Source organism: Dreissena polymorpha, chromosome 5 (genome assembly GCF_020536995.1).
Source record: "Dreissena polymorpha isolate Duluth1 chromosome 5, UMN_Dpol_1.0, whole genome shotgun sequence".
In the NCBI taxonomy this organism is placed as follows: domain Eukaryota; kingdom Metazoa; phylum Mollusca; class Bivalvia; order Myida; family Dreissenidae; genus Dreissena; species Dreissena polymorpha.
The window spans coordinates 93,638,208-93,663,402 of NC_068359.1; the positions used below are offsets into that span (position 1 = coordinate 93,638,208).

The 25,195-nt window shown below is 34.7% G+C and overlaps 1 protein-coding gene across 21 annotated transcripts in view; it reads left to right on the top strand.

Annotated features, from left to right (window-relative positions):
* The window catches only part of LOC127832136 (poly(rC)-binding protein 3-like), a 183,756-nt gene that overhangs the window by 118,659 nt on the left and 39,902 nt on the right, over positions 1 to 25,195 (top strand). For 6 of the 21 annotated variants that reach the window (XM_052357374.1, XM_052357385.1, XM_052357386.1 and 3 more), the window contains exon 1: positions 16,136 to 16,429. The exons of 1 other annotated variant lie outside the window; for it this stretch is intronic. The gene's annotated coding sequence lies outside the window, so the exon portion shown is untranslated. Of the gene's footprint in view, positions 1 to 5,278; positions 5,434 to 5,922; positions 6,047 to 15,310; positions 15,647 to 16,133; positions 16,430 to 25,195 lie in introns of those variants that run through there. 14 more of the 21 variants (XM_052357391.1, XM_052357387.1, XM_052357390.1 and 11 more) reach the window with 7 other exon arrangements.

The following is a 25,195-nucleotide window of genomic DNA, read 5'->3' on the forward strand; positions in this document are numbered from 1 at the left end:
AGCACTTGTCATTTGTTTCTTACATGAGTAACATATACAATATGACTATAAACTGATAATTTATGTAGCAATTAACCATTCTCGCATAGATATTAAATATTCAGTATATGAGTCAAGTGTGTGTGATGTGATGGTTTTTCAGATTTCACCTCATTTTTGTCACTTTGTCTGATGGCTATTTTATTTGGCTCCATGTTTTGTAAACTACTGTAAATCCACGAATATAAAACGCCCTCATGCATAATACGCACCCCAGAGTTGGTCAAAATTTATCGGTAAAAATTGAAAATCCGAGTAAAATACGCACATAAAAATCAGTGTCTGAAATCGGCCATTTCCAAAAAAATGTGTCAATATATTTATGTGTTGTGAAAATAGCAAATCAATTTGGTGTTGTCAACTTTCTGTTTCACAGTAATACCCCGGTATATTGATCGGGATGTGTTATAGTGCTGATGTTATGACAGTTGCATAATAAATATCTCTGTCTATTGTTTATATTACCATTGATTGTAACCGATAACACACGGGCCCCTTGCTGACATCCGGGTCAAGCAGTCATAATTACAAAAGAAAGAAGCAGAGACGCTGTTTTTTGTTTTCACATTTAATTCAATTTTGACAATATTCTGGACGATAATAATTATAATAATAATAAAGTAATAAGAAGACAAAATGGTTACTTCCATTTTTATAGTTGTCTAGATGAATTACTTTTCTTCCATTTTTATAGTTGTCTAGATGAATTACTTTTCCGAAGTGTCACAAACTCAATACTTTAATATAACTTAAAATACAATAACACTGCTCGTGTTTTTATTTAATTCGGCAATCGGCAGATAGGTGTAATAGACTATTAGTATCATGAAACTTATTATTTAATTACCACTCTTTACTTAAGATATGGTAAATATGCGGTAGATAAATAGTGGTCAGTTAAGAAATATTTATTTACGGGTATTGTCAGCTGTTTTTTTTTTTCATTTGCTAATCTCTTTATATGACTTAGCGTCTAGTCGCTATTTTGTAGGCAGACGACGATATTAACTGTGTATTCAAAGTATACAGTGTCTGCGCATTAATGACCCAATATTATCCGATAGCTCCTCCCGTTCTCACGTTTCATTTGACAACGTCATTTTATGTGTAAGCGAGCTCACTGTTGATTGGCCAGCTACCATGCGCACTTCAATAACAATAAGGTCAAGCGATGTCTCATAATTGGGTACAGACCGGGTTCCATTTACTGTTCGAATTGTGAACACTTTCATTAAAACAAAGAGACAAATATAGAAAACCAGTCCAATATAAATGGCTGATGTTTTCAATGAAATTTTACTAGATTTTCGCATTTTCACAAATAAGATTTTTATTGAGCCAAATTCTCAATATTTTCGCAAATTACTCAAATGGCAAACGACAACGCGAGCCCTGTTGCACCCCATTGATGTAATGGTGTAGTTCAAAATGGCTGCCACAAAGCGAATAACAGCAATTAAGTTGAAAATTTGCACTGGAAAATTTTTGTTCTGCTCTAAACACGTATATTATACGCACCCCCTACTTGAAGAAAAAATTGGCAGGTAAAAAAGTGCGTATTATATTCGTAGATTTACATCAGTAATGTGTTACAAGAAATTAACGTCCATTATGTCACATTTTCAGAATGTAGAACAATCCTGACATTCAGTGTCATGATTAATTTCTAAATGTCTCCCCACTTAATTGTGTAAAAATATGGAATGCTTCTGTCTGAAAATGATAAATTTTGTTTTTCTCATATGTTTGCACCATGCAACTTACTTGATATGACTTCATTGCGTTTTTTCTTTTCATTTAATATAGTATATTGATACATAATTGATATTTTATGTGTTTGTAACATTCTTTTACATGTTTCATATGTAAGGTTATATTCATAATCATTCTAATATCAACTAACAAGCATGACAAATGTAGTTGTTACTATCAAGCTAACTTACATTTAAAATGATGCATACAAAGCAAACAATTTCTAAATAAAAGAAAGCTTTATTTTCAGTGTAGTAATTGAATTTGCAACACTACAAAACCAACCATAGTTTGTGGACTTTGATATAGCTTAAGACCAACTGACACGAGTCGGAGTTAAGAATATTTAACCAGGTTTTCCGAAGGAAAAAACTGGTTATTAGATTGGCGAATGCGGGCGGGCTGGCTGGCTGGCTGGCTGGCGGGCTGGCGGGCTGGCTGGCGGGCTGGCGGAATAAGCTTGTCCGGGCCATAACTATGTCGTTCATTGTCAGATTTTAAAATCATTTGGCACATTTGTTCACCATCATTGGACGGTGTGTCGCGCGAAATAATTACGTCGATATCTCCAAGGTCAAGGTCACACTTTGAGTTCAAAGGTCAAAAATGGCCATAAATGAGCTTGTCCGAGCCATAACTATGTCGTTCATCGTCAGATTTTAAAATCATTTGGCACATTTGTTCACCATCATTGGACGGTGTGTCGCGCGAAATAATTACGTCGATATCTCCAAGGTCAAGGTCACACTTTGAGTTCAAAGGTCAAAAATGGCCATAAATGAGCTTGTCCTGGCCATAACTATGTCATTCATTGTGAGATTTTAAAATCATTTGGCACATTTGTTCACCATCATGGGACGGTGTGTCCCACAAAAGAATCACGTCAATATCTCCAATGTCAAGGTCGCCACGACTAAAAATAGATTAAAAAAAAAAAAATAACTTACAAAGGGGGTTAATTTTTTTTGGTCATTTCAAAAGTTCAGTTTGAGTTTTCTCCCTTTATCAGATTTTTTTTTCACAATGAAAACCTGGTTTTGTGACAATTTTGTCCCTTGTTTGATATTAGAAACATTATAAAAAAAATAATGCTCAGATCACACATTTTTGCCAATAAGTGTTATACTTTGTCTGCATTATGTAGTTCAGATATCTTGATGAAGATTTATTACATCGTACGACCTTAATCTTTTTCAATGGTGGGCAAGCAAGAACCCAGTATAATTACCCCACCCAGTGCATATTGGTCAGCAGATTATCTGCTATTTTTACAGAACCGAATATAATTACCCTACCCCCTCCATGTGTAAATGCATCCTAATGAACATTTGTAGTAATTAGTGGCTCACTATTACCTATTGTAGATTCTGGGTAATATTATCAGTTACATCACTGCTGACTAGAAACAATGAAAATGGCCTTGTGCAAGCCCTCCCAACAACCCATCTGCAATCCATTCATGCTGAGCAGAATGGGAGAGCTTTCAAGATGAAAGGTGTGTCAAATGTCTTTCATAGCACATTAAGATATCATTGGCCACAATGAACTGGTTTGTTTGGATCAAAATTATTTCTTGGGGCAGCCAGCAGCCGAATTAAAATTGACCTACTGTGGGTACAATTGAAAAAGGTAACAGAGGTAGGTCTTCCTCCTATGAATTGAAATATATTTGTATATAGGCCATTTGAGACTAATGCATGTTCTAGTCCTAAAGTTTTAATCCAACCTTAACTGAAGAAGATCAATAACAAGAGATGTGTTTGTCAGAAACACAATGCCCCCTTCTGCGCCGCTTTGAAGCCATGTATTTGACCATTGACCTTGAAGGACGACCTTAACCTTTCACCACTCAAAATGTGCAGCTCCATGAGATACACATGCATGCCAAATATCAAGTTGCTATCTTTAATATGGCAAAAGTTATGGGCAATGTTAAAGTTTTCGGACGGACGCACAGACTGACGGACAGACAGACAGTTCAACTGCTATACACCATCCTACCGGGGGCATACAAATATGAAATAATATCTTTACCAAGATAGATAATCAGCCTATTCAACCATTAGAGTTTGAAAGTAATGGTCCTTGAATTATATGACAAAGCAGGGCTCAACATTAACCTGAAATCCCAACTTGCCCTACCAGGCAAGTACTTAGAAATTCTACTTGCCCTGAACGTAAAGCCAATTGCCCAAACATGAAATATCACATTAACTGTAAACTTCATATCTCAACCATTCAAACTCACTTTTCCATTTGGGTAAAAAGTTACGTTTTCGCTTCATTGTACTTTTTGGCACTTTCAAATTATTTTTCAGTGCATTTTTCATTGGATTTTGCAGACTTACAATTACTTGTAAAGCCGAAGCTTAAACAAGACATTTCTCGTCTGCTAACAGTACTGTAAACAACATGTGAACTGTAACAAAAATGTCACTAAAATAAAGCACAATATTGTTGAAAATGTATGTCGCAAAATATGATATAATATGTATATATATATATATAAACCGAAGCTATTTCCATGGTTTTTATATAGTTATGTAATTTTAGTACTTTTCTTCGTGACTGAAAACACCAACGATGTTATTTGTAACTGAATAGTAGTGAAAAAGATAAAAACAATAGCATTTGAAATCTGATGTTTGGAATCCCAAGCCATTGACGGTGTTTCTAAAAATAAGTTTGGAAATGCATGTGCACCATGCATAGTTAGTGCATAGTTAGTTCGGACTTCCGCAAACAACAATCCCCAAGGTAAATTCGTGTATTTGGCAAATCGTTTGTGATTATTTGTACTATTTAACCACAGAAACACACGTTTTTCTTTGTTCTTTTTTATACTTGCCCGGGCAGACAACTAGATTATCAAATAACTTGCCCGGTCCCAACGTTTACTTGCCAAGGGCAATCGGACAACCATTAATGTTGAGCCCTGCATAGGCCTTTTAAGCCGTTTCATGTGAATTTGCATCATAATGTGTGTGTTGAAGTTGTATAATTTATGTTTTGATAGGCTGGGAGGGATCAATACAATGAAGAATCATTTAAGGCATTAACTTCTCTAACTGTTTCACAATAATTCAGAAAATAAACCAGTCAGAAAAAAAACAAAACTTAATAATGCTCGATTGGTATTGTCTGCTTGGGTACTACTTAAATGTACCCCGAATAATAAGAAAATCAGTCTTTTCATACAAAGCCTGTCATGAAATGTTGTCGTAAAAAATATGGCAGCTTGAACTTGAAAAAGTACTGATACAAACAATGCAAGAAGCAGAGTGGATAGTTCTCATAAGTTTAAATTAAACAGATTTGACAGGCAATATGTTCGTTTGGTTCCCTCTCAAAATGTCCAATCTGCTTGGTAAAAGCCACTATTTTAGTGGCCAAGATCCTAATATTGTCATTTCACTCAAGCAGTCTCTATCATTGGCTGGGATTTAGTGGGTGTCTATAGTAGGCTCCGTCACTGAGCTAGGTTCAGCGATTGGCACTTCATGATGGTCGTGTATTATATCACTGGGAGATGGTTTAACAGAAAGCAAATGAAAGTAATTGTCTTATCTTCTGTTGGGTGTCAGAGATTTCACATGTGATTGGGAAGAAGCACAGTTCTGACTTGGAATAAGAGATTACATGGTAATTACTGTTCTATTAACAACAAATAGGTGTTATATCTTGGATTGGTTGTTTGTGTTTATATTCTCCAGTGAAAGTCTTAACAGATGTGATTTATTAGGCTCATCAGTAATTTGTTGTGATATGTTTTGTGTGTTTGAAGGTCAGTCTATTTTATTTCAGTACAGAGAGTTATTTATTATACCAGCCTTATGCTTTTAATAAAGTATATTTTTCCAGTTTGAGCATTTTGGTTTTAATGTTTTTTACGATAATAAATGAAATCATTAATTCATTTTATACTTTCCTTTCCTTAGAACATTGATTTTGTAATGCATTTTCTTTCATTAGTTTTATTTCCAATTGTACACCCGATATTATTTTGTTGGTATTCACCAGATACAATTTTAATGTTTTTCATAACAGAAAACTGCTGCACTTTACAATGTACCAATATTTAACCTTTTATACAAACCTTAATATTTGAGATTATTTGTGTTCCCATTTTAGTGACAAGTTGCTTCCCCTGACACCTTGCCTTTAGATGACCTCCCCTGGGTGCAGTATAATATAATTCAACCCTGGTCAGCTTCCATCTGATGTTGATGATATTGTCTCTACAGGAGTTTATGAAGTAAGAATACTTTTTGAACCAATTTACTTCAATTTGACTACAGCAAACTCTTAAGGCCTTGAAAAACATTCTTTATCATAAGATCATAAATTATCTGGGAGAACCAGATCTTGTCTCATTTAGAGTGAATCAATTGGCATGGCAGTCCCCTTAACCACTTCACCATAGATACTTCATGTTATATTTCGCTTATAGTTTTTAATACCATTTTTGAAAATTATAGTGCTGTACATGAAACATGTAAACTAATGTTATTGCCGCCTTTGAAAAGTAAATGCATGGCATTCTTCACACAAACAATATGGGGATACATATTGGCTAATTGCAATGGTAAAAGGTAAAGGTCATAATATACTTAATACTTTTCCTATATAATTTAATGTACAAGTGAAAATAAATGCAACATTTTTCACATAGAGAACCCCATAACCATACCTTTTTTTAAAAGGCCATTCTAAGCAGGATCGATTTATGCAATAAAACAGATGAAAGGACTTGACACAAAACAAAATTGAATGTTTTTGCAACTTTTTATGCCCCCGAAGGAGGGCATATAGTGATCGGAATGTTCGTCCGTCTGTCTGTCCGACACACTTTGTGTTTAGGTTTCGAAAAGTGCTCATAATAGCAATTTTATATTTGGCATGCATGTGTAAATGGACAAGGCCTTTCCATACGCACACAAATTTTGACCCCTCTGACCTTGACAATGAACTTAGGGTCCGCGTTTGGTTTTCGAAATCTGCGTTAAGGTTTCGAAAAAAGCTGATTACTTCTATCAAGCATTTATAGGGGGCATATGTCATCCTATGGTGACAGCTCTTCAGCTTCCGGCTGTTTTCTAATGGAATGTAACCTTTTTCGGTGCAATTTTTTACCATAGTTCCTAACTTTACCAAATTTCAGGGTTTTTATAGTGACCTATTTATGCCTTAACCCTATCTCCAAAAGATAAAAACCAGAACAATACGGGTAGTTAAAAGTGTAAAACATGCCTTGGAGTCAACTATGATATTTTTTTTTGAGTACAATATTTAGTATAATGTTACCTATAAATTCAAACCAGACAAACTATCAGGCAAGGTATCTGGAGGAATCTTGACTGGATTCCTAGAAATCCCCACGCTGTCACCAGAGAGCAGCAGAGACTGGCAGAGAATATAAACAAGTATCAGTAATTTGCGGGCATAAACATATGGTTCTAGTTGGCAACTGGGTACAAGCCAGTACAAACCCTCAAAAATGGCTTTGACGTTATGTATGAATAGGGATTATTCTGCTTTCATGCTTAGTGTGTGAATTTCATGGGCATTTTTTTACATATTGAAGCTTAATTGACATGTGGGAGAAATCTTAACAGATTTAGACAAGGGGATATAATGGTGCCGACACATAGCTTTGCTTGTTTTATGCATCTTTGATGTGATGATAGAGATATGTAATAATGTATTGTTACCTCCCAAACTGCTTGTTCTGTGTTGTGGTTTGTGCCCGAGTACCTGTGCCACTGCCATATAGTAAGGAAACCCTGAAATTAAATTTGGACAGTTACCTGTATCATTTTGCATCTGCAATCATTGAAGACTTGTTGTTTTTGATGGTTTGGCCTTGCTTCTTATTGCTGTTTACAACCAAATTCACTAACACTGAAGTTATAGTTTTATAGCATGTATGCATTCAATGAGTTAAACTGTGTCATCATTTTTCTGGCCAAAATTGGGTTATCTTTTTGTAAATTGTAATTGCTAGATAGTGTTGTTATTATAAGGCAATAAAGTGATATGTGATGGCAGGCATAACGGATATTGAACTGTCATAGTTAACTTAAAGAACAAGCATCCCTAAACCATAATGTCCTGAGGAAATGGGACACATGACATGTATGATGTTAGCATGATATTCATTCTCTTTTGTTCTGTTTGATATGAAATAGGTAAAATAGCAGTCATGATAACTGATTATGTTGCCATGGGTTTGTTTTAACCCTTTAAGCGCTGGAACTGAATTTTGAAGGCCTTTGCAAACAGTTTGGATCCAGATGAGACGCCACAAAATGTGGCGTCTCATTAGGATCCAAACTGTTTGCTATTCTGATACTATTCTTTGAAAAAAATCGAAGAAATGGCTAATTTTAGACATTCAGCAGACGACATTTTAGCAGATGACAAATTTCCCAGCATGCAAAGGGTTAATACCAACAGATGATTGCATGGCTCTGAATGACCTCCCAATTACATGGATTGGTTGTGATCATTTTCAGGCAATTAGGCAATTTTACTGCAAGAACAAGATAGGTCATTATTGAGTTGCGATAAACTCTGAAAATTATGCTTGTTAATGGAAAGATGCAAACAGATTGAAGTAATATTTAGTGTTGATAATGTTCAAACCATTATCATAACTGTCAGGTATAAACGGTAATCATTGTCAGTGACTTTTTCTATACCAAAATAAAAGAAGCAGTTCAGTGAAACTATTGGATGTGACTTTGAAGTTAAATGCAACCAATGTGAAAGAACAAAAATCTTACAGGACATGAGGTCCAATAAATTTTAAAATGTACTGAACCTCACCAGATTTTATCAGACCTTGTTCTTCTTTTACCAAACAAAACGAAATACCTTTTATTAACTTCATTTTAACCATTATGACGTACTCAGTGTTAAACGATGCTCCCTGTAAATACAATAAAGCGCAATATTAAACTGATTCTAAGAATCGCAAACTTTCATTTTGAAAGTTTAACAGTCTAAGTAACGGACATTAACCAACCCATATTTTTACATATTCGCAGTTTTATATTTGAACAAAACAAAGTTTTACATATTGTTTTTATGCCCCGGATCAAATAATCCGGGGTATATTGTTTTTGGCCTGTCTGTCTGTCATTGTATGTGTCTGTCTGTCATTGTATGTGTGTGTCTGTATGTCTGTCCCAAAACTTTAACCTTGGTCATAACTTTTGCAATATGATGATAGCAACTTGATATTTGGCATGCATGTGTATCTCATGGAGCTGCACATTTTGATTGATGAAAAGTCAAGGTCATCCTTCAAGGTCTAAGGTCAAATATATGGCTTCAAAGCGGCGCAGTAGGGGGCATTGTGTTTCACAAACACAGCTCTTGTTTATATTGGGCACAAGGACCGACAGTATCAGGACTAATTCGGGACCTCAGCATGTCATCGGAAATGTCTGAGGTCCGGTGTCTTTCGCATTGGTTGGTTAAATGTTATGCAGAGTTAGTCATTATGACCCTTGTTGTACAGTATTTGAGAGTTCATGAATTTTGTTTCATGCCATTATTGCATTACCTTGGAAACCTAATATGAGACCACTACATGAAAGAACTGGAATGACCATGGTAAAGCTTAATAGTTATCCAAACTTGCTCTGTTCCAACAATAATAAAATCTGGGCAAGTAATTCCAGGTAGCAAGGCCTGTAATATGGACAATAGGCCTTCAGGTATCCATGGAATTTGCAGCAATTCGAACCACATGGCATGGCAAGGTAAACATGGGATTAGTGCATAACAAGGCCTTGGTTTATGACTTTTGACAATTTAGAACTAGCTCTACATATTCATAACTTTGGAACAATGTATTATGTACAGCTATGGATCATGTGCTTATGACAGTTGAAATGAGTGCAAAGGTATTAAGTTAAATTGATTGGTGGTCACAATTTGTTGTATGTAAGGGCATTCTTCCTCTGCTTTTTATTTAGTTATTTCTTGAAAACTTTAAATGACCAAAAGCTTTGTGTAAATATGTCTGTTTTGATGGGTCACCTTCTCAAAAGTTGTTGACTTTCAATTGTTATGGTTTCATGTCATTTCAATATTAAAATTATATGAATTGTAGGATATTATTGTTGAATTGAAAACTTAGATGGTCTTCAATTTCATTTGATATATTTATCCCCTGTTCTGTAAATATAGTTATGTACCCATAACTTTAAGTCATAGGCATGGTTGCCATATAAAAACTTCATTCTTTAATGAGGCAACTTGAGCTGGGGTTTATTACCATAGGCCTCGTCACAGATTAGCCTGTTCAGTCCACACAGGCTTAATAGGGAGAACAATTTCTACCCAAACTGGATTTTTATTAAGAAGTTACTGTCTTTAAACAAATTCCATAACAGCAGAATGCACAGGCTAAGCTGGTACCCATACATAATGCCAAGTTTTCCCATAAAGAAGCTTATATACTTCACAAGCCAGGAAACTAGCACCAAGAGGATTGAAGAGGAAAAAAGAAGCCACTCCATGTTCCTGTTATAAGGATGTTATCATTAAATGATTATGTTAACTTGACTGATTCTTTCAGTAATTATATTTTGACAGGTTTTCATAACAAATCCAATGCAGTTACGTCAGTATATGTGCCTGTGGGTTTCTTATGCAATAATGCTGTTATTTTAAATGACAGAATTGGATGGCAGCAAAAAGGTCTAACAAGCAAAAATCTTCAAAGTTTCCTCAGGGGGACAGATTTTTGTAAAGTGAAGTAAAGGAAGACCAATGTTTTATCAGCTGGTTAATTTCATATTTGAAAGTGTCTTTGACAATTGTCTGCATAAAAGTTTAAAACGTTTTAAATTGCTATATTGCAAATTTTTGATTTATAATGCTTCTTATAAAGTTATATATATATGTTCCTATATTAACATCCATATGTATAACTTAGAAATCACAAATACAATAATTAATTAAAAGCAAATGAACACTTATAATTTTCACTGGCCACAAAGGAACAGCTAGGGGGGTCCAAACAGGGGCAGGTTGCAAGCACCTTGCTTCTTTTCTCTCTGTCTTTCCATTTTTGTTCAATTTATAAAAACAACAAAAATTAGCTGTTTTAGTTGAGTGTTTTTCACATGTTTCTTTGGTATGTTCCTAAGTTGTGCTTGTTGCAGGATTTCTTGGTGCATATTTCCTGGAATCCTGGCCTCTAGAGGACTGAACCAGTTGATTGCGCAATCCATTATCTCATTATCAGAATTATTTTAATTAGCGTACACTTACGAAAACCAGATTTCTTCTCGATTGTCTGTATGATTATAGTATGAAATATGGTTCATATTTCTATTCATTAAAATATGGGAATCCACAGGACATTGGAAATCTCAAGACATAGGCAGAATTCTCGACCCAGCAAAAAATGAAATTATGCATTATTTGTTGAGCATGGTTATTTGTAGAGTATGAGATTTTAGTACAGAGATATAATTCTGGAGAGAGTGCTTTGATTTCATGTACTCAGTGAATGTTTTTACAATTTGTACATTGTGAGTCCTGGGACTGGCAAGGTTATAGCAGAAAATTATGCATCCTATATTTAAACTAATTATCTGTTAATTAATTAAGAGTGAGGGAATGATAGACAAACATAGAACTAGTAAGGATATTCACAAAAATGACACAAATGTTTTGTTAAGGAATTTAACCCTTTTCCCCCATAAGAACCAAAGTGAAAATGGCTTTTGCATACAGCATAAAACCAGAACAGCCTGCGAGTAACTTGCAGTCTGTTCAGGTTTTATGCTGCTTGCTGCTGCTCTTGAGTATCTAAGATTTGGAGATGAAGTCTTAATAACTTACATATAGTAAGAAAGGTCTTAAATTAAATATAACTTGCTAAGGGACAACAAATGCGTGAAAATACGTATCTGAGTGGTAAATGGTTAAAAAATATAAATGTGTTTCATTGGTGCTGTTAATGGTATGAGGAGGTTCTAATATGGTTCAAGAGGGTGCCATTATCTTTCAAGTGTGCCCAGTTATAGGAACAGGCTAATTAGATGTAATAAACAAAGAATAATTGTTCAAGTTGCAATTCAGCATTGGTATATTTGGTGACAGCCTGATGCAATTGACCTCTTAACATTTATAATATTTGTTCAAATATGATTTTGCATAGTGTGAGGACTTGTAAACATAAGAATGAGTTCTGTTGCATTTGTTCTCATAATGTTCTGAAAAAGCGTTTTTGGAAATATATATATATGTATGTTTGTGCTATAATATGTCATTCTTGGCAAAAAGGAAAAATAATGTTGGTAGAATACTATACCCTTCAGTCATTAAATGAAACCACAATTAGTGTACAATTAGTTGGAGAAAGCCATTTCATGTCAATGCTTGGTTCAATGGCTTATTGAATCATAAGTCTTGCACATTATGCATTTATAAGCATTACACTTTCCTGATGAAGATTAAACATTTGATTGAAATCTTTTGGGACATTGTGAGGTCAAGTTTGTCTTACACTTTTTTGTTTAAGTAACAATAAAAAGCTTTACTTATTGAACCAATTTTTTACAAAGATGTATCAAATAAGCCACAGCGTAGCTAAGAACTCAGATTGTGTTCCTATTGTGTATGCCAATTTGAATGATTTGGTCTTAAAAATACATATAATATTTTTAGCTCATCTATTTTTAAAAAAAAATTATGAGCTATTGTCATCGTCTTGGCGTCGGCGTCTGCGTCGGCGTTGGCGTCGGCGTCCGGTTAAGTTTTGCGTTAAGGTCCACTTTTCTCAGAAAGTATCAATGCTATTGCATTCAAACTTGGTACACTTACTAACTATCATGAGGGGACTGGGCAGGCAAAGTTAGATAACTCTGGCTTGCATTTGAACAGAATTATGTGCCCTTTTAATACTTAGAAAATTTAAAATTTTGGTTAAGTTTTGCGTTTAGGTCCACTTTTCTCAGAAAGCATCAATGCTATTGCATTCAAACTTGGTACACTTACTTACTATCATGAGGGGACTGGGCAGGCAAAGTTAGATAACTCTGGCGTGCATTTTGACAGAATTATGTGCCCTTTTTATACGTAGAAAATTGAAAATTTTGGTTAAGTTTTGTGTTTAGGTCCATTTTATTCCTTAAGTTTCACAGCTATTGCTTTCATACTTGCAACACTTACTAACTATCATAAGGGGACTGTGCAGGCAAAGTAATGTAACTCTGACTGGCATTTTGACAGAATTATGTGCCCTTTTTATACTTAGAAAATTGAAAATTTGGTTAAGTTTTGTGTTTAGGTCCACTTTATTCCTACAGTATCAAAGCTATTGCTTTCATACTTGCAACACTTATTAACTATCATAAGGGGACTGTGCAGGAAAAGTTATGTAACTCTGACTGGCATTTGGACGGAATTATGGGCCCTTTATACTTAGGAAATTGAAAATTTTGTTAAGTTTTGTGTTTTGGTCCACTTTACCCCTAAAGTATCATAGATATTTCTTTCATACTTGGAACACTCGCAAACTATCATAAGGGTACAGTAAAAGGACAAGTTGCATAACTCTGGTTGTCATTTTTACGGAATTATGGCCCTTTTTTGACTAAGTAACTTTGAATATATGGTTAAATTTTGTGTTTCGATCCACTTTACTTCTTAAGTATCAAGGCTATTGCTTTCAAACTTCAAATACTTTTATGATATCATGAGGTTACTGTACCTGGCAAGTTGAATTTTACCTTGACCTTTGAATGACCTTGACTCTCAAGGTCAAATTATTAAATTTTGCTAAAATTGCCATAACTTCTTTATTTATGATTAGATTTGATTGATACTTTGACAAAACTATTCTTACCTGACATACCACAATAGACTCCACCCAAACAATCCCGTGTGCCCCCCCCCCCCCCCTAATTTTTTTTTTTTTTTTTTTTTTTTTTTTTTTTTTTTTTTAGATCATTTCACAAATGACCACCACACCCTCACACTATACCCCCCCCCCCACCCCACCCCCAATTTTTTTTAGAAACGGTTAAAAAACACAAATATTTATTTTTATTATTTTATGTTTGAAATACCGTCCAACCATCGCACCCAAGAATCCCCCCCCCCACCCCCCCTCCCCCCACCCGAATCCCCCCCCCCCCCCCCTAAATTTTTTTTTTTTTTTTTTTTTTTTAAAGATCATCGCACAAATAACCACCACACCCTCACACTATACCCCCCCCCCACCCCACCCCCACCCCCCCCCCCCCAATTTTTTTTTTTTTTTTGAAACGGTTAAAAAACACAAATATTTATTTTTATTATTTTATGTTTGAAATAACGTCCAACCATCACACCCAAGAATACCCCCCCCACTCCCCCCCCCCCACCCCCACCCCCACCCACCCCCCACCCCCCGAATTTTTGTTGTTGTTTTTTTTTCGCATTTTTGGAAGATAATGTAATAAATTCCACACCCCCACACTATACACCCCTCTTCACTCCACCCCTCCCTCCTTTGTGATTGAAAATGAGAGTCCCTTCACCTTTAAAAAGAAAATAGATGAGCGGTCTGCGCCCGCAAGGCGGTGCTCTTGTTTAAAGAATTGTCATATGTGCAAAAGAACTTTACTCAGAATGACAACTGTTATGGTCATTGAAGCCTTGATTAATCATACTGTAGCACCGACCATAATTGTTGAATTTGTTTTAAATGACATAGAAATTTTAAAACATTAAAAATTACAAATGTTTTATTAAAGCAAATCTCAAAATCAAAATGTGTAATTGAAAGTTCAGGTTTTATGCTGTTTGCTGCTCATCAGTATCTATGGGTTGGAAATGAAACCTTTAAAACTTGAATCTAGTTTTTAAAAAAAGGTCTTTTTATTAAATGTAACTTTCTAAGGGACTACAAATGCGTCAGATCAGTTGATGGGCAGCAAACAGCATACCACCTGAACAGACTGCGAGTTACACTCACAGGCTGTTCTGGTTTGATGCTGGTTGCAAAAGCCATTTTCACTTTGTTTCGTATGGGGGAAAGGGTTAATAGTTAATGTCTGATTTTTTAGGTGTTATAGATCATGTCAGATTAAGCCCTTAGTTGCCACATAAACGTTCATAACTGGTCACAAGGCATGTAGATTATATGTGAATCTGACACAGGGTCTGTCAATCAGAGCTGGGCAATTTTAGTGGTACACATCTTGTTGTGATAATAACTGATAATAACGCAATGTGTTAACAGTAAACCCATCTTCATTTAATGGCTCTTAATATGGCAGCCTGATTTTGTTCAGATTGTTATTGTTACATTGTGCTTGCATAGCCATGTGGGGGTGTGAGGTCTGAGGTAATGAACAACTACTCCTAACCCTTGGTCAAGGCCTTACCTGTGGGCCCATGTCCAAACTATTATTATCTGTGGGGTACTGAAACAATTAGCAGCATGATGCAGCAATACATCTTCATTGAATCAGTCTGCATGAGTTAATCAACCTGAGAATGAATCTCAGAGAGATGATTCAGGTAAATGAAGAGATATGATTAGTGGGAGTGCATTTGTTGAGCAGCCATTATTCCTCTGTCAGTGACAGACTTCTCACATGCTCTCTTGGGTGAGCTTGATTTGTTAGCACTGATCTCTTTGATTAAAGCCTGCTTTATTGTCAAAGTAGTGTTCATTGCAAAGAAGGTGATAGTGATGCAAACATACAAACTGTACATACATTAACATCAGAGTGCTAGTATCAGAGTGCTAGTAGTAGTGTGGATTAACATTGTGGAGAACATTATACACTGTAATAAAACACAGTACACTTTTGTTGTGGTGTTTCAAATAATTAAATTGGTAAGTATGCATTATTTGGGATTACTTGTTCTCTTATAAGTCTTGATTCTTTTTCTTATTTTCTCATCAAGAACTGTGTAAATTGTGTGTCTGTGGATTGGATTGAATAGGATCATTTTTCAACAGTCACACACAATTTGTGAAGTATATGTTTATTGTGTTTCAGAAGTTATTGTAAGTTATATTAGATGGAGGATTGTGCATGGAACTTAATACTGTCACACAAATATACAAATGCTATTTGACAGTCATAACTCAAAATTCTTTTTTTTTCCACAGCTTTATGTTTCAACTTGATTTTCTATCTCATAAAAACATGCAAGTATTAGGCAAGTAAGTCACATGGTATGTGTTTCAAAAAACTTTGACCAGGCTGAAGACCCTTGAGTTTCTAGTTCATGATCAAGCTATCAAGGGGGAGATACCAGGTATCAGATAAGGGGTCGCATGTTCAGGGGACAAAGTGCTCATCTTGCAGCCAAAACTGTGATAGGGCTGTACTAGATAAGATAAACACTGTTGAACAAACAGTTTGACAATATCTAGTAGTCTTATTTGTACAAAATTTGAATTTTATGACTTATTTTAAGAGGATTTGGAGATTATTGTAATAATTGTTTGATTGTAAAGTAGTGTTTAAACAAGAATAGGCATGTAATTTTTATACAATGAAGTTAAGCCTTCTGGAAATAGTCAGCTTATGATAGAACTGTTGTGTAATTTAACCTTAATGCTGTTAAACTTGATTGGCAGTATATTTCTCTATAGTGTTTATTCTTAATGGTGAGTGTGTTTACAGTTTAGTTAGTTTGATTTATTTATTTATTGTTTGTGCAAATGTATTTTACACAGTTTTTTAAATCCTTGTTATTAAATTTTAAGAAAATTTTAAGTTAATGATTATTATGATATTATATAAAGATTATGTGACTTATATGACAATAAAAAGTCAATAATATATTAAACAATTCTTATGAATTTAGCGCGGTTTATTTAAGAAGACTGATGATGGCAACCGGCCGTAATCCTCGTGGACAACATGAATTTCATGCATAATTCCGTCAAAATATTTAATCGAGTCGTAAACAAAATGTTTAAACAAATTATCATTGAATTCATAACGCAACTGTTAATATTTGTTGAAATCTCAAATGGGAATAATTATTTGTTATCCTAAACCCATTCCCGTAAGTCGATGTTAACGCGTTTTTAATCTGAAACACACTTCCGAATGTAAATGTTACCGTAACGTTAATTAAAATATTTTTGCTTCAAATTAGCAGTGCAAATTTATTTTGTGTCGAATGTTTTTCTCAATTAAAAAGAGCGCGAAAACAATGCAGCATGTACAACCTCGTGTCATTTGCATAGAAAGCGTACGTGTATTGAGTGTTTTAACAAGCACACAACACGTCAAGGGATTGACGTATGTTCAGAGGCAATATTTCAAATGTTATAAATAGTCACTTCAAATTTATTTGATAGAAAAATGGCAAGGTTTGTGTTAAAGAAATAATTGAGAGCTTTTATCGTAAATATTTACCAGAAAGTGATTTATAAAAAGGGAATAAACGGGATTATCGGGTAATAAATAGAAACTTGAAAAGTAGTATGTATACAGGACCAGAGTCGGGTTGAAATGGATGTCATAGTGTCACAAAATATAACAACAACTACAGAACTCTCTAAAATATTCAATAGTTTCGAATTGCAACGCTTTATAATTTTCAGGTTTTTAAATCGTCAAAAGATGCTTATAATGGATATTTTAGAGCATGGTAAATGTTCAGTATTACTGTGTCCTCAAATATCATAACTAGAAGGAAAATTTGTGAATCTGAAACAATTCTTTTTTTATTTTGTCAATTTACCAAAATGTGAAAAGGTTCCTTTAATGGGCTTTTATTGATTTTACTATAAAACAAAAGTACACCTATGTTGTAGGGCTACTGAGTGTAATTGATTGCAGTATAAGTCTCTTTATAAATTGTCAGGATTTTCCATAAAGTAATGATTTCTTTGAGGATTTGAGTGAAGTTTCTTGTTTCACAGCTTTAAAAGACTATTCTGACTGTGTTAAGGTGCCCAGTCATGTCAAAGTCAGACTTCAAGGTTTCCAGAACACTAAAATAACCTGGCACCAGCCCTGATTACTTGGCAGTGTATTGACAACTAACACCAGCAAAAGTGACCAGAGCCTGCAAGTTGCATTCCAGCCCTTAAAAAATGCTGGCACACATTTGCTTCTGTTTATGCTATCCCTGACTCCCCCATACCTCTCCCTTTTCCCAGTAGGGGTTAGGAGCCTGACAGAGGCATCAGTCATTGATTGGTAAGTGTCACCTTATGTTGCCATAGCAACCAGCATGTCATCCCTGGTTGGTGTCTAATAACAGAAATTGACCATATCCTGTTGTGAATAGCTATGTACTGTGCAATGGAAATTATAGATTAATATTACTGCAGTCCAAAGTGGTAAGAACTTGGAGTTATTTTTATATAGCCTGATTTATTTATCAATAATTTTCTTAGCAGAATTCTGAAGGAAAGTGGATATTGGTGTTAAACAAACATGGTTGGTTGTGGAGTTAGAAGAAATGTGTAACTCATGGAGGTGTTACATACAGGTAAATGATGTCTTAATTGTTGGCAGCACTGAGATTGCCTCTGTCATAACAATGTAATGGGTGTTGTTTTATTGTCCCTGGTACCCATATGTTTTAGAGAGGTTGTACATACCTTGTTGCACTTGGAAGAGCTTTCAGAAAAAAACTACTTATGTGATTGTTCATATAAATTATCATTATTAATACATGAACAATGACTGCCAGAACAATGTGTTCAAGAATAAAAATAATCTCCTGTTGTAATTAACAAACAATAACACTAAACATGCTTGTTGTTACACTAATTAGCCGGATATTTTTCGAAAAAATCTCGGCTTATAGATTGATGTTGTCGGGCGGGCGGGCGGGGTGGCGGCGTGCTCGAAAATGTTAAAGTTCTTATTTCATGGTATAACTTTGGTATGCTTGGACCTAGAGTCTTCAAACTTGACATGAAGGTTGGCCAGGATTAACAGATGACCACTGGTCATTTCAAGGTCATTCATTTGAAGGTCAAGGTCACTGTGACCTTCAATATAAAAAATGTTAAAGTTGTTATAACTTTGGTATGCTTGGACCTAGAGTCTTGAAACTTGACATGAAGGTTGGCCATAACTAGTTAGTAACCACTGGTCATTTCAAGGTCATTCATTTGAAGGTCAAGGTCACTGTGACCTTGAATGTAAAAATGTTAAAGTTGTTATAACTTTGGTATGCTTGGACCTAGAGTCTTGAAACTTGACATGAAGGTTGGCCAGAACTAGTAAGTAACCACTGGACATTTCAAGGTCATTCATTTGAAGGTCAAGGTCACTGTGACCTTGAATGTAAAAATGTTAAAGTTCTTATTTCATGTTATAACTTTGGTATGCTTGTACCTAGAGTCTTCAAACTTGAAATAAAGATTGGCCAGTACTAGAAGATGACCACTGGTCATTTCAATGTCATTCATTTGAAGGTCAAGGTCACTGTGATCTTAAATGTTAAAATGTTAAAATTGTTATAACTTTGGTATGCTTGGACATAGAGTCTTCAAACTTGACATGAAGGTTTGCAAGCACACTTAGATGACCACTGGTCATTTCAAGGTCATTCATTCTAAGGTCAAGGTCACTGTGACCTTGAATGTAAAAATGTTAAAGTTCTTATAACTTTGGTAGGTAAAAATGTTAAAGTTCTTATTCCATGTTATAACTTTGGTATGCTTGTACCTAGAGTCTTCAAACTTGACATAAAGGTTGGCCAGTACTAGAAGATCACCACTGCTCATTTCAATGTCATTCATTTGAAGGTCAAGGTCACTGTGACCTTCAATGTTAAAATGTTAAAATTGTTATAACTTTGGTATGCTTGGACCTAGAATCTCAAACTTGACGTAAAGGTTTGCAAGCACACTTAGATGACCACTGGTCATTTCAAGGTCATGCATGCATTCAAAACATAACACAAGGTTTGCTCATGCCTTGAAAAGTACTTACATTTCATTTTGACCTTTGAACAATATTTCAGTAATTTAAGTATTGCATTGACAAAAACACGAAAGGTACTTTCCTGTCATTTAAATCAAAAATCCGGCTTCAATGCGGTCATCTCCGACCGCGGAACTCTTGTTTTGATGTAATATTACTGAGTGTCTTGCACTTTATTCCAGGGCATATTGATATACATATTGACATGATCTGGGGAATGTTATTGTATCATGTCTACAAACTATAATGGCAATATGGGATATTACTTAATCAAGAAAAACCTGTTTCAGAGATAAGCAACATTTTCAATTGTGACTTTTCTTTCTAAAAGGAATAAGCAACCTTTAACCCTTTCAGTGCTGGAACCGAATTTTAAAGGCCTTTGCAAACAGTTTGGATCCAGATGAGACACCACAGAATGTGGTGTCTCATCAGGATCCAAACTGTTTACTATTCTGATAGTATTCTTTGAAAAAAATCAAAGAAAATGCTTATTTTAGAAATTCAGCAGACAACATTTTTGCAGACGACAAATTTCCCAGCATGCAAAGAGTGAATGTTGCTTGATCCCTTTCAGAAAGATGCAATCAAGAATCTTGCAACCTGCTATTTTCTTCAATGCATTCTTTCATAAAGCAATTGTATATTTATATACTGAATAAGACATGCAGATCGAGTTTCCTGTGGCCATTTGTGTTTTGATCAATCTTAGCCAGGTATAGGCATTGATTGGTTGCCATGGTAACTATCCTCTATAAAAACAGATGTAAGGAAAATTAACGAGATTTCCTTTTATGAGAAAAGTATGGCTTTTGAAAGGATTTGCTTGTTACTTTCGATTCATGTGGAATCTGTGACCAAGGTATTGTATCAAAGATTGATTTTTAGCTTAGCTGTTGGTCCATCAATTATTGGATAATTTTCCTTTTCATGGATTTAAGGAATTAACAAGCCAGTGAGGGATCGGTGTCATTTAATTTGCTTGCTCTTAGGCATGAGAATTTCAGAAATTGGTTAATAATATGTAATGTTGTTGACTATAGATAGTATAAAAATATGTACAAGTTACTTGCGAGTTGTCCTATCTTGTAGAAAAGTGTTAACTCTGAGTACCTGGAAGGCTAAATAAGCCATTCATTTGAAGTAAACTCATACTCATACGAAACAAAAAGGTATTTCCCTACTGATTATCCAGAATAAAAAGGACTTGTCAATTACTTAGCAGTTTGCATTTTTCAAAAATGGTTACGTCTTTGAAGAACAATACATGAATGTTATAAAACAAATAATTCAAAACATTTTATTCTGCACAAATTAAAACCAAACAAGTTATTACATTTTATTTTAATAAAAAAAACTACACTATATCAAAATAAACATTGTGTATTTGATTATAAATTCTACTTGTTAAACAGGTTTAGATTAATATTACTATTAGTTTATATGATGTTAATTAAATCTTAAAATTTATGCTCACTGTGATTAGCATTGAAACATTTATTACAACACACTTATTTTATGGCAGATTGAGCCCTTGGCTGAATCAGCCTGCATCTATTTTAATGTATATTATTGCTAAGTAATAAAGATATTATACAGTGTTTTTAGGTCAATCAAATGTCATCATAATCATATTGATTGCATCGAAAAATGTAACTTTCTTCTATAACCCTTTAATCTCATTCTACTTAGGCTTTTATATGTTGTGTATTTTTGTAGATTACTTCACTTGTTTTGAGGGATTTAGGGATAAATACTACCTTTTATTCTTGTTCTTTGTCAATAATATGTGCTGAATATTTGTGTCTAAGTGAATGTATTAACTGTTAAATTTAATTGTGGAGTTGTAACAAGTAAGTTGACTGTCTTATGTGGAAATAAAAAATAATACTATGTGGGCTTAGTTTACATCAAAGAAATTGATGATTATTTTTTATTTTTTTAATCTTTAAAGAAATTTGAACATTTTCAAAAAGTGTCTATAATGACCAATGCAGATTTCAAAATTTATTTCAACCTTAAAAATTAATTAACCCTTACCCACTTAGAAGCGAAAATGGCTATGTGCAAAGTAACTGCAGTTTGTTCAGGTGTTATGATGTTTGCTGCTCATCAGTATCTAAGGTTTGGATATAAAGCCTTAAAAACTTCAATCTAGTAAGAAAGGTCTTAAATATAACTTTCTGATGGACTACAAATGTGTGAATTATCTAAGTGGTAAAGGGTTGAAACAATGTTATTCTCATATCACTCAGTATCAGCCATTAGGGGTTATTATGTCATATACATTGATGATAATTGAAAACATTCAGATACACAATTAGTTTATCAGTAAGTTATACTGCAAAATGTTATCACTTGTGTCATTGTCTAGTTGTTAAGTCCAGCATTAATCAAAGCGCTGAAGGCACTGAAGATGTTAGCTATTGCATAATTTAACATGCTATTCATTTTTCGGTGTACGGAAGAAACCCCCTCCGGAAGAAACCCCCTTCGCTTAAAACGGCAGGGCGGAAGAAATCTCCTTTCATAGTTTGCATACGCGGAAGAAACCCCCTCGCTAGTTTTGCATAGGCGGAAGAAACCCCCTCGCTAGTTTTGCATAGGCGGAAGAAACCCCCTTCCATAGCGGAACAAACCCCCTTCCAGACGATTTAGTTACATTCAAACGCACGGTAATTGTTTACAGAAATTCACTTTCCTTTTCAGAAAGTTCCCGGGAAGCATGATTGCATGATTCATTTTTTTTTTAAGACGAATGCTTCGGTTATTGAAGGAAAATATGTACTAAAATATCTTCGTCACAATCGGCTTGGGCGCTAATTTTGTGTTTTTGTTATTTTTATCAATCTAGTACAAGTTAATGCATATAAAATTGTATAATCTCACTGAAACGAGTGCAAGACAAATTCACACGAGCATCTTATCATTAACAACTTGTGAACAAACGGCCGGTACACCTCTTTACTCAGCACATAGCAGTTTGGAAATAGATTTTCGCACCTTCATTTGATTGTATAAAAGGTCCTTTAATGTACCGGCTTTTGTAGATAATGATGAGAAGTTGTGTCATGATCGGCGTCTTTGCGGCTCGTGTGAAGTTATGTACAGTTTTGTTTAATTACATTAGCATTCTGCTATAATTGTGTGATTTTAGGGAAAGATTTGATCTTTGTAAATAAATGTAAATATATGCCTGTTTATCGTTAATAAATGCGTGTCTTTTTTCAACAACAAATTGTTTATTGCTTTTTAATATATGCTTGTTTGAGATCTTTGTAAATAAATGTAAATATATGCCTGTTTTATCAATAAATGCGTGTCCTTTTTTGCAACAACAATTTGTTTAATGTTTTCTAGAATATGCTTGCTTGTTCTTTGTACATAAATGTTAATATATTTCATTCTATTTTTGTCTATTTTATCCTTCAATAATAATTCTTTCCCCCATTCATACATTATTCGTTTTATTACCATCTTGATTAATTCTTCACAGCTTGAGGTCAAACGGCCGGTACACTCCTTTAATAAGATTTTCGCGCCTTCATTCAATTATCACGAGATTTTCGCACCTTCATTCAATTATCACGATAACGATGTTTGAGTTTCACAGATTGAATATTAAGTGTGTATCATTAACAACTTCATTAACAAATTGTGAATAAACGGCCGGTACATTTCTTTACTGTAAATCCGAAACACACTCCCGTAAGTTGGTGTTAACGCGTTTTTAATACGAAACACACTTCCGAATGTAAATTTTACCGCAACGTTGAAATAGTTTTGCAGTGTAAATTCTACTTTGTGTTGACTCTTTTTCTCAATAAAAAGGGCGCGAAAATTATGCAGCATAGAAAGCGTGGGTGTATTGAGCGTTGTAACAAGCACACAACTAGTCAGGGGATTGATGCGTATTCGGAGGGAATATTTCATCAAGTCTATAAAAAGTCACTTATGCCGAAATTTATTTGATACAAGAGAAAAAATGGCAAGGTTTGTGTTAAAGAAATTATTGAGAGCTCTTATCCTTAATATTTACCAGAAAGTGCTTTAAAAATGTTATAAACGGGATTATCAGGAAATGAATATAAACTTGAAAAGTAGCAAGCATGCAGTAATAGAGTCGGGTTGAAACGCATGTATTGGGGAATCGTTCGAGTCGGGATTTTACTACCTCTGCGGGAAAGACTTAACACTTAGGAAGGGGGTTTATTCCGCCCCTCTGAAAACACGAAGGGGGTTTATTCCGCCTGACTGAAAACTCGAAGGGGGTTTGTTCCGCCTATGCAAAACTAGCGAGGGGGTTTCTTCCGCGTATGCAAAATGTGAAAGGGGGTTTCTTCCGCTATGCCGTTTTTAGGGAAGGGGGTTTCTTCCGAAGGGGGTTTATTCCGGTAATCTCATTTTTCAAAATCAATCGCAAGTTTGAAATGAACACACGCCATTCAACTTTATAAAGTGTGTGTCATAGCGCACGGGTCGAGTTTTGTGTGCACTTTTTATCATCCTTATTATTTCATAGAAATAACTTAGACAAAATAAAAACAACATGCTTTTTGGACGTTCTGAAAGCATAGAAAGTATGATGAAAATGGTAATGAGAACTTAATATAAAGAAAATTTGCAGTCACCATCATATTAAAGGAATATTTTTTCTAATATCAAATAACTATCTCACCAAGAATATAAAGTCATAATGAAAGTTCCGTGTACAAAACTTTTGATTTTTGACACCATATTCAAAATATACAATAATCTTTGTATCTTGTATATGGAAACATAAAAGTATATAAACATTGCTGTTTATGCTTTACTTGTTACCCAAGCAGTTCACACGGTGTCAACAACTTTGACATAAACATAGGTATAGAGCACTTATGCGCTTTTAGGCGTAGCTGTTTTACTCAGTTTTCATCTTAGTGACTTTTACATAACGCCAACAGACACGCATGAATATTTTCCAATATTTAATAAGCAGATTCGAAATACAACCTCTGAATTTTTGCTACATCACTGTGTATGCGCTCAATTCAAAGGATGTAGCACTGTTCAGTGTAAGGAATTCCGGACTACTCTCTGTATGCTCAAACGACACAAATTGTGGCCCTGTTACAGTTACGTGTTACAATCCATCTCGCAGAATTTCAATTTCGCCTCCAAGATAAGAAAACAATCATTAGCGAAATAGTATAGTGTCACGATAAGAGAAAATCGTTTAATTATCATACCACAATATTTGCCGTACCTGGTCAGCACGTCTGGAAATCATTCCTTAATGTGTGGATAGGCTGCCATTATTAACATGTTTGCTATTTTGAATTCAATTTTGTATCAAAAAGCATTGTTCTTAAATGTGGCATTTTCAATTCGCAATGAGATTTGTAATGACCCTCGTCATGCAAAAATGGGTCTTATTCCATATGCGCCGTTCATATAAATAACCCACTCAGCTATCTCTCCTTCTGGTAAGGAGA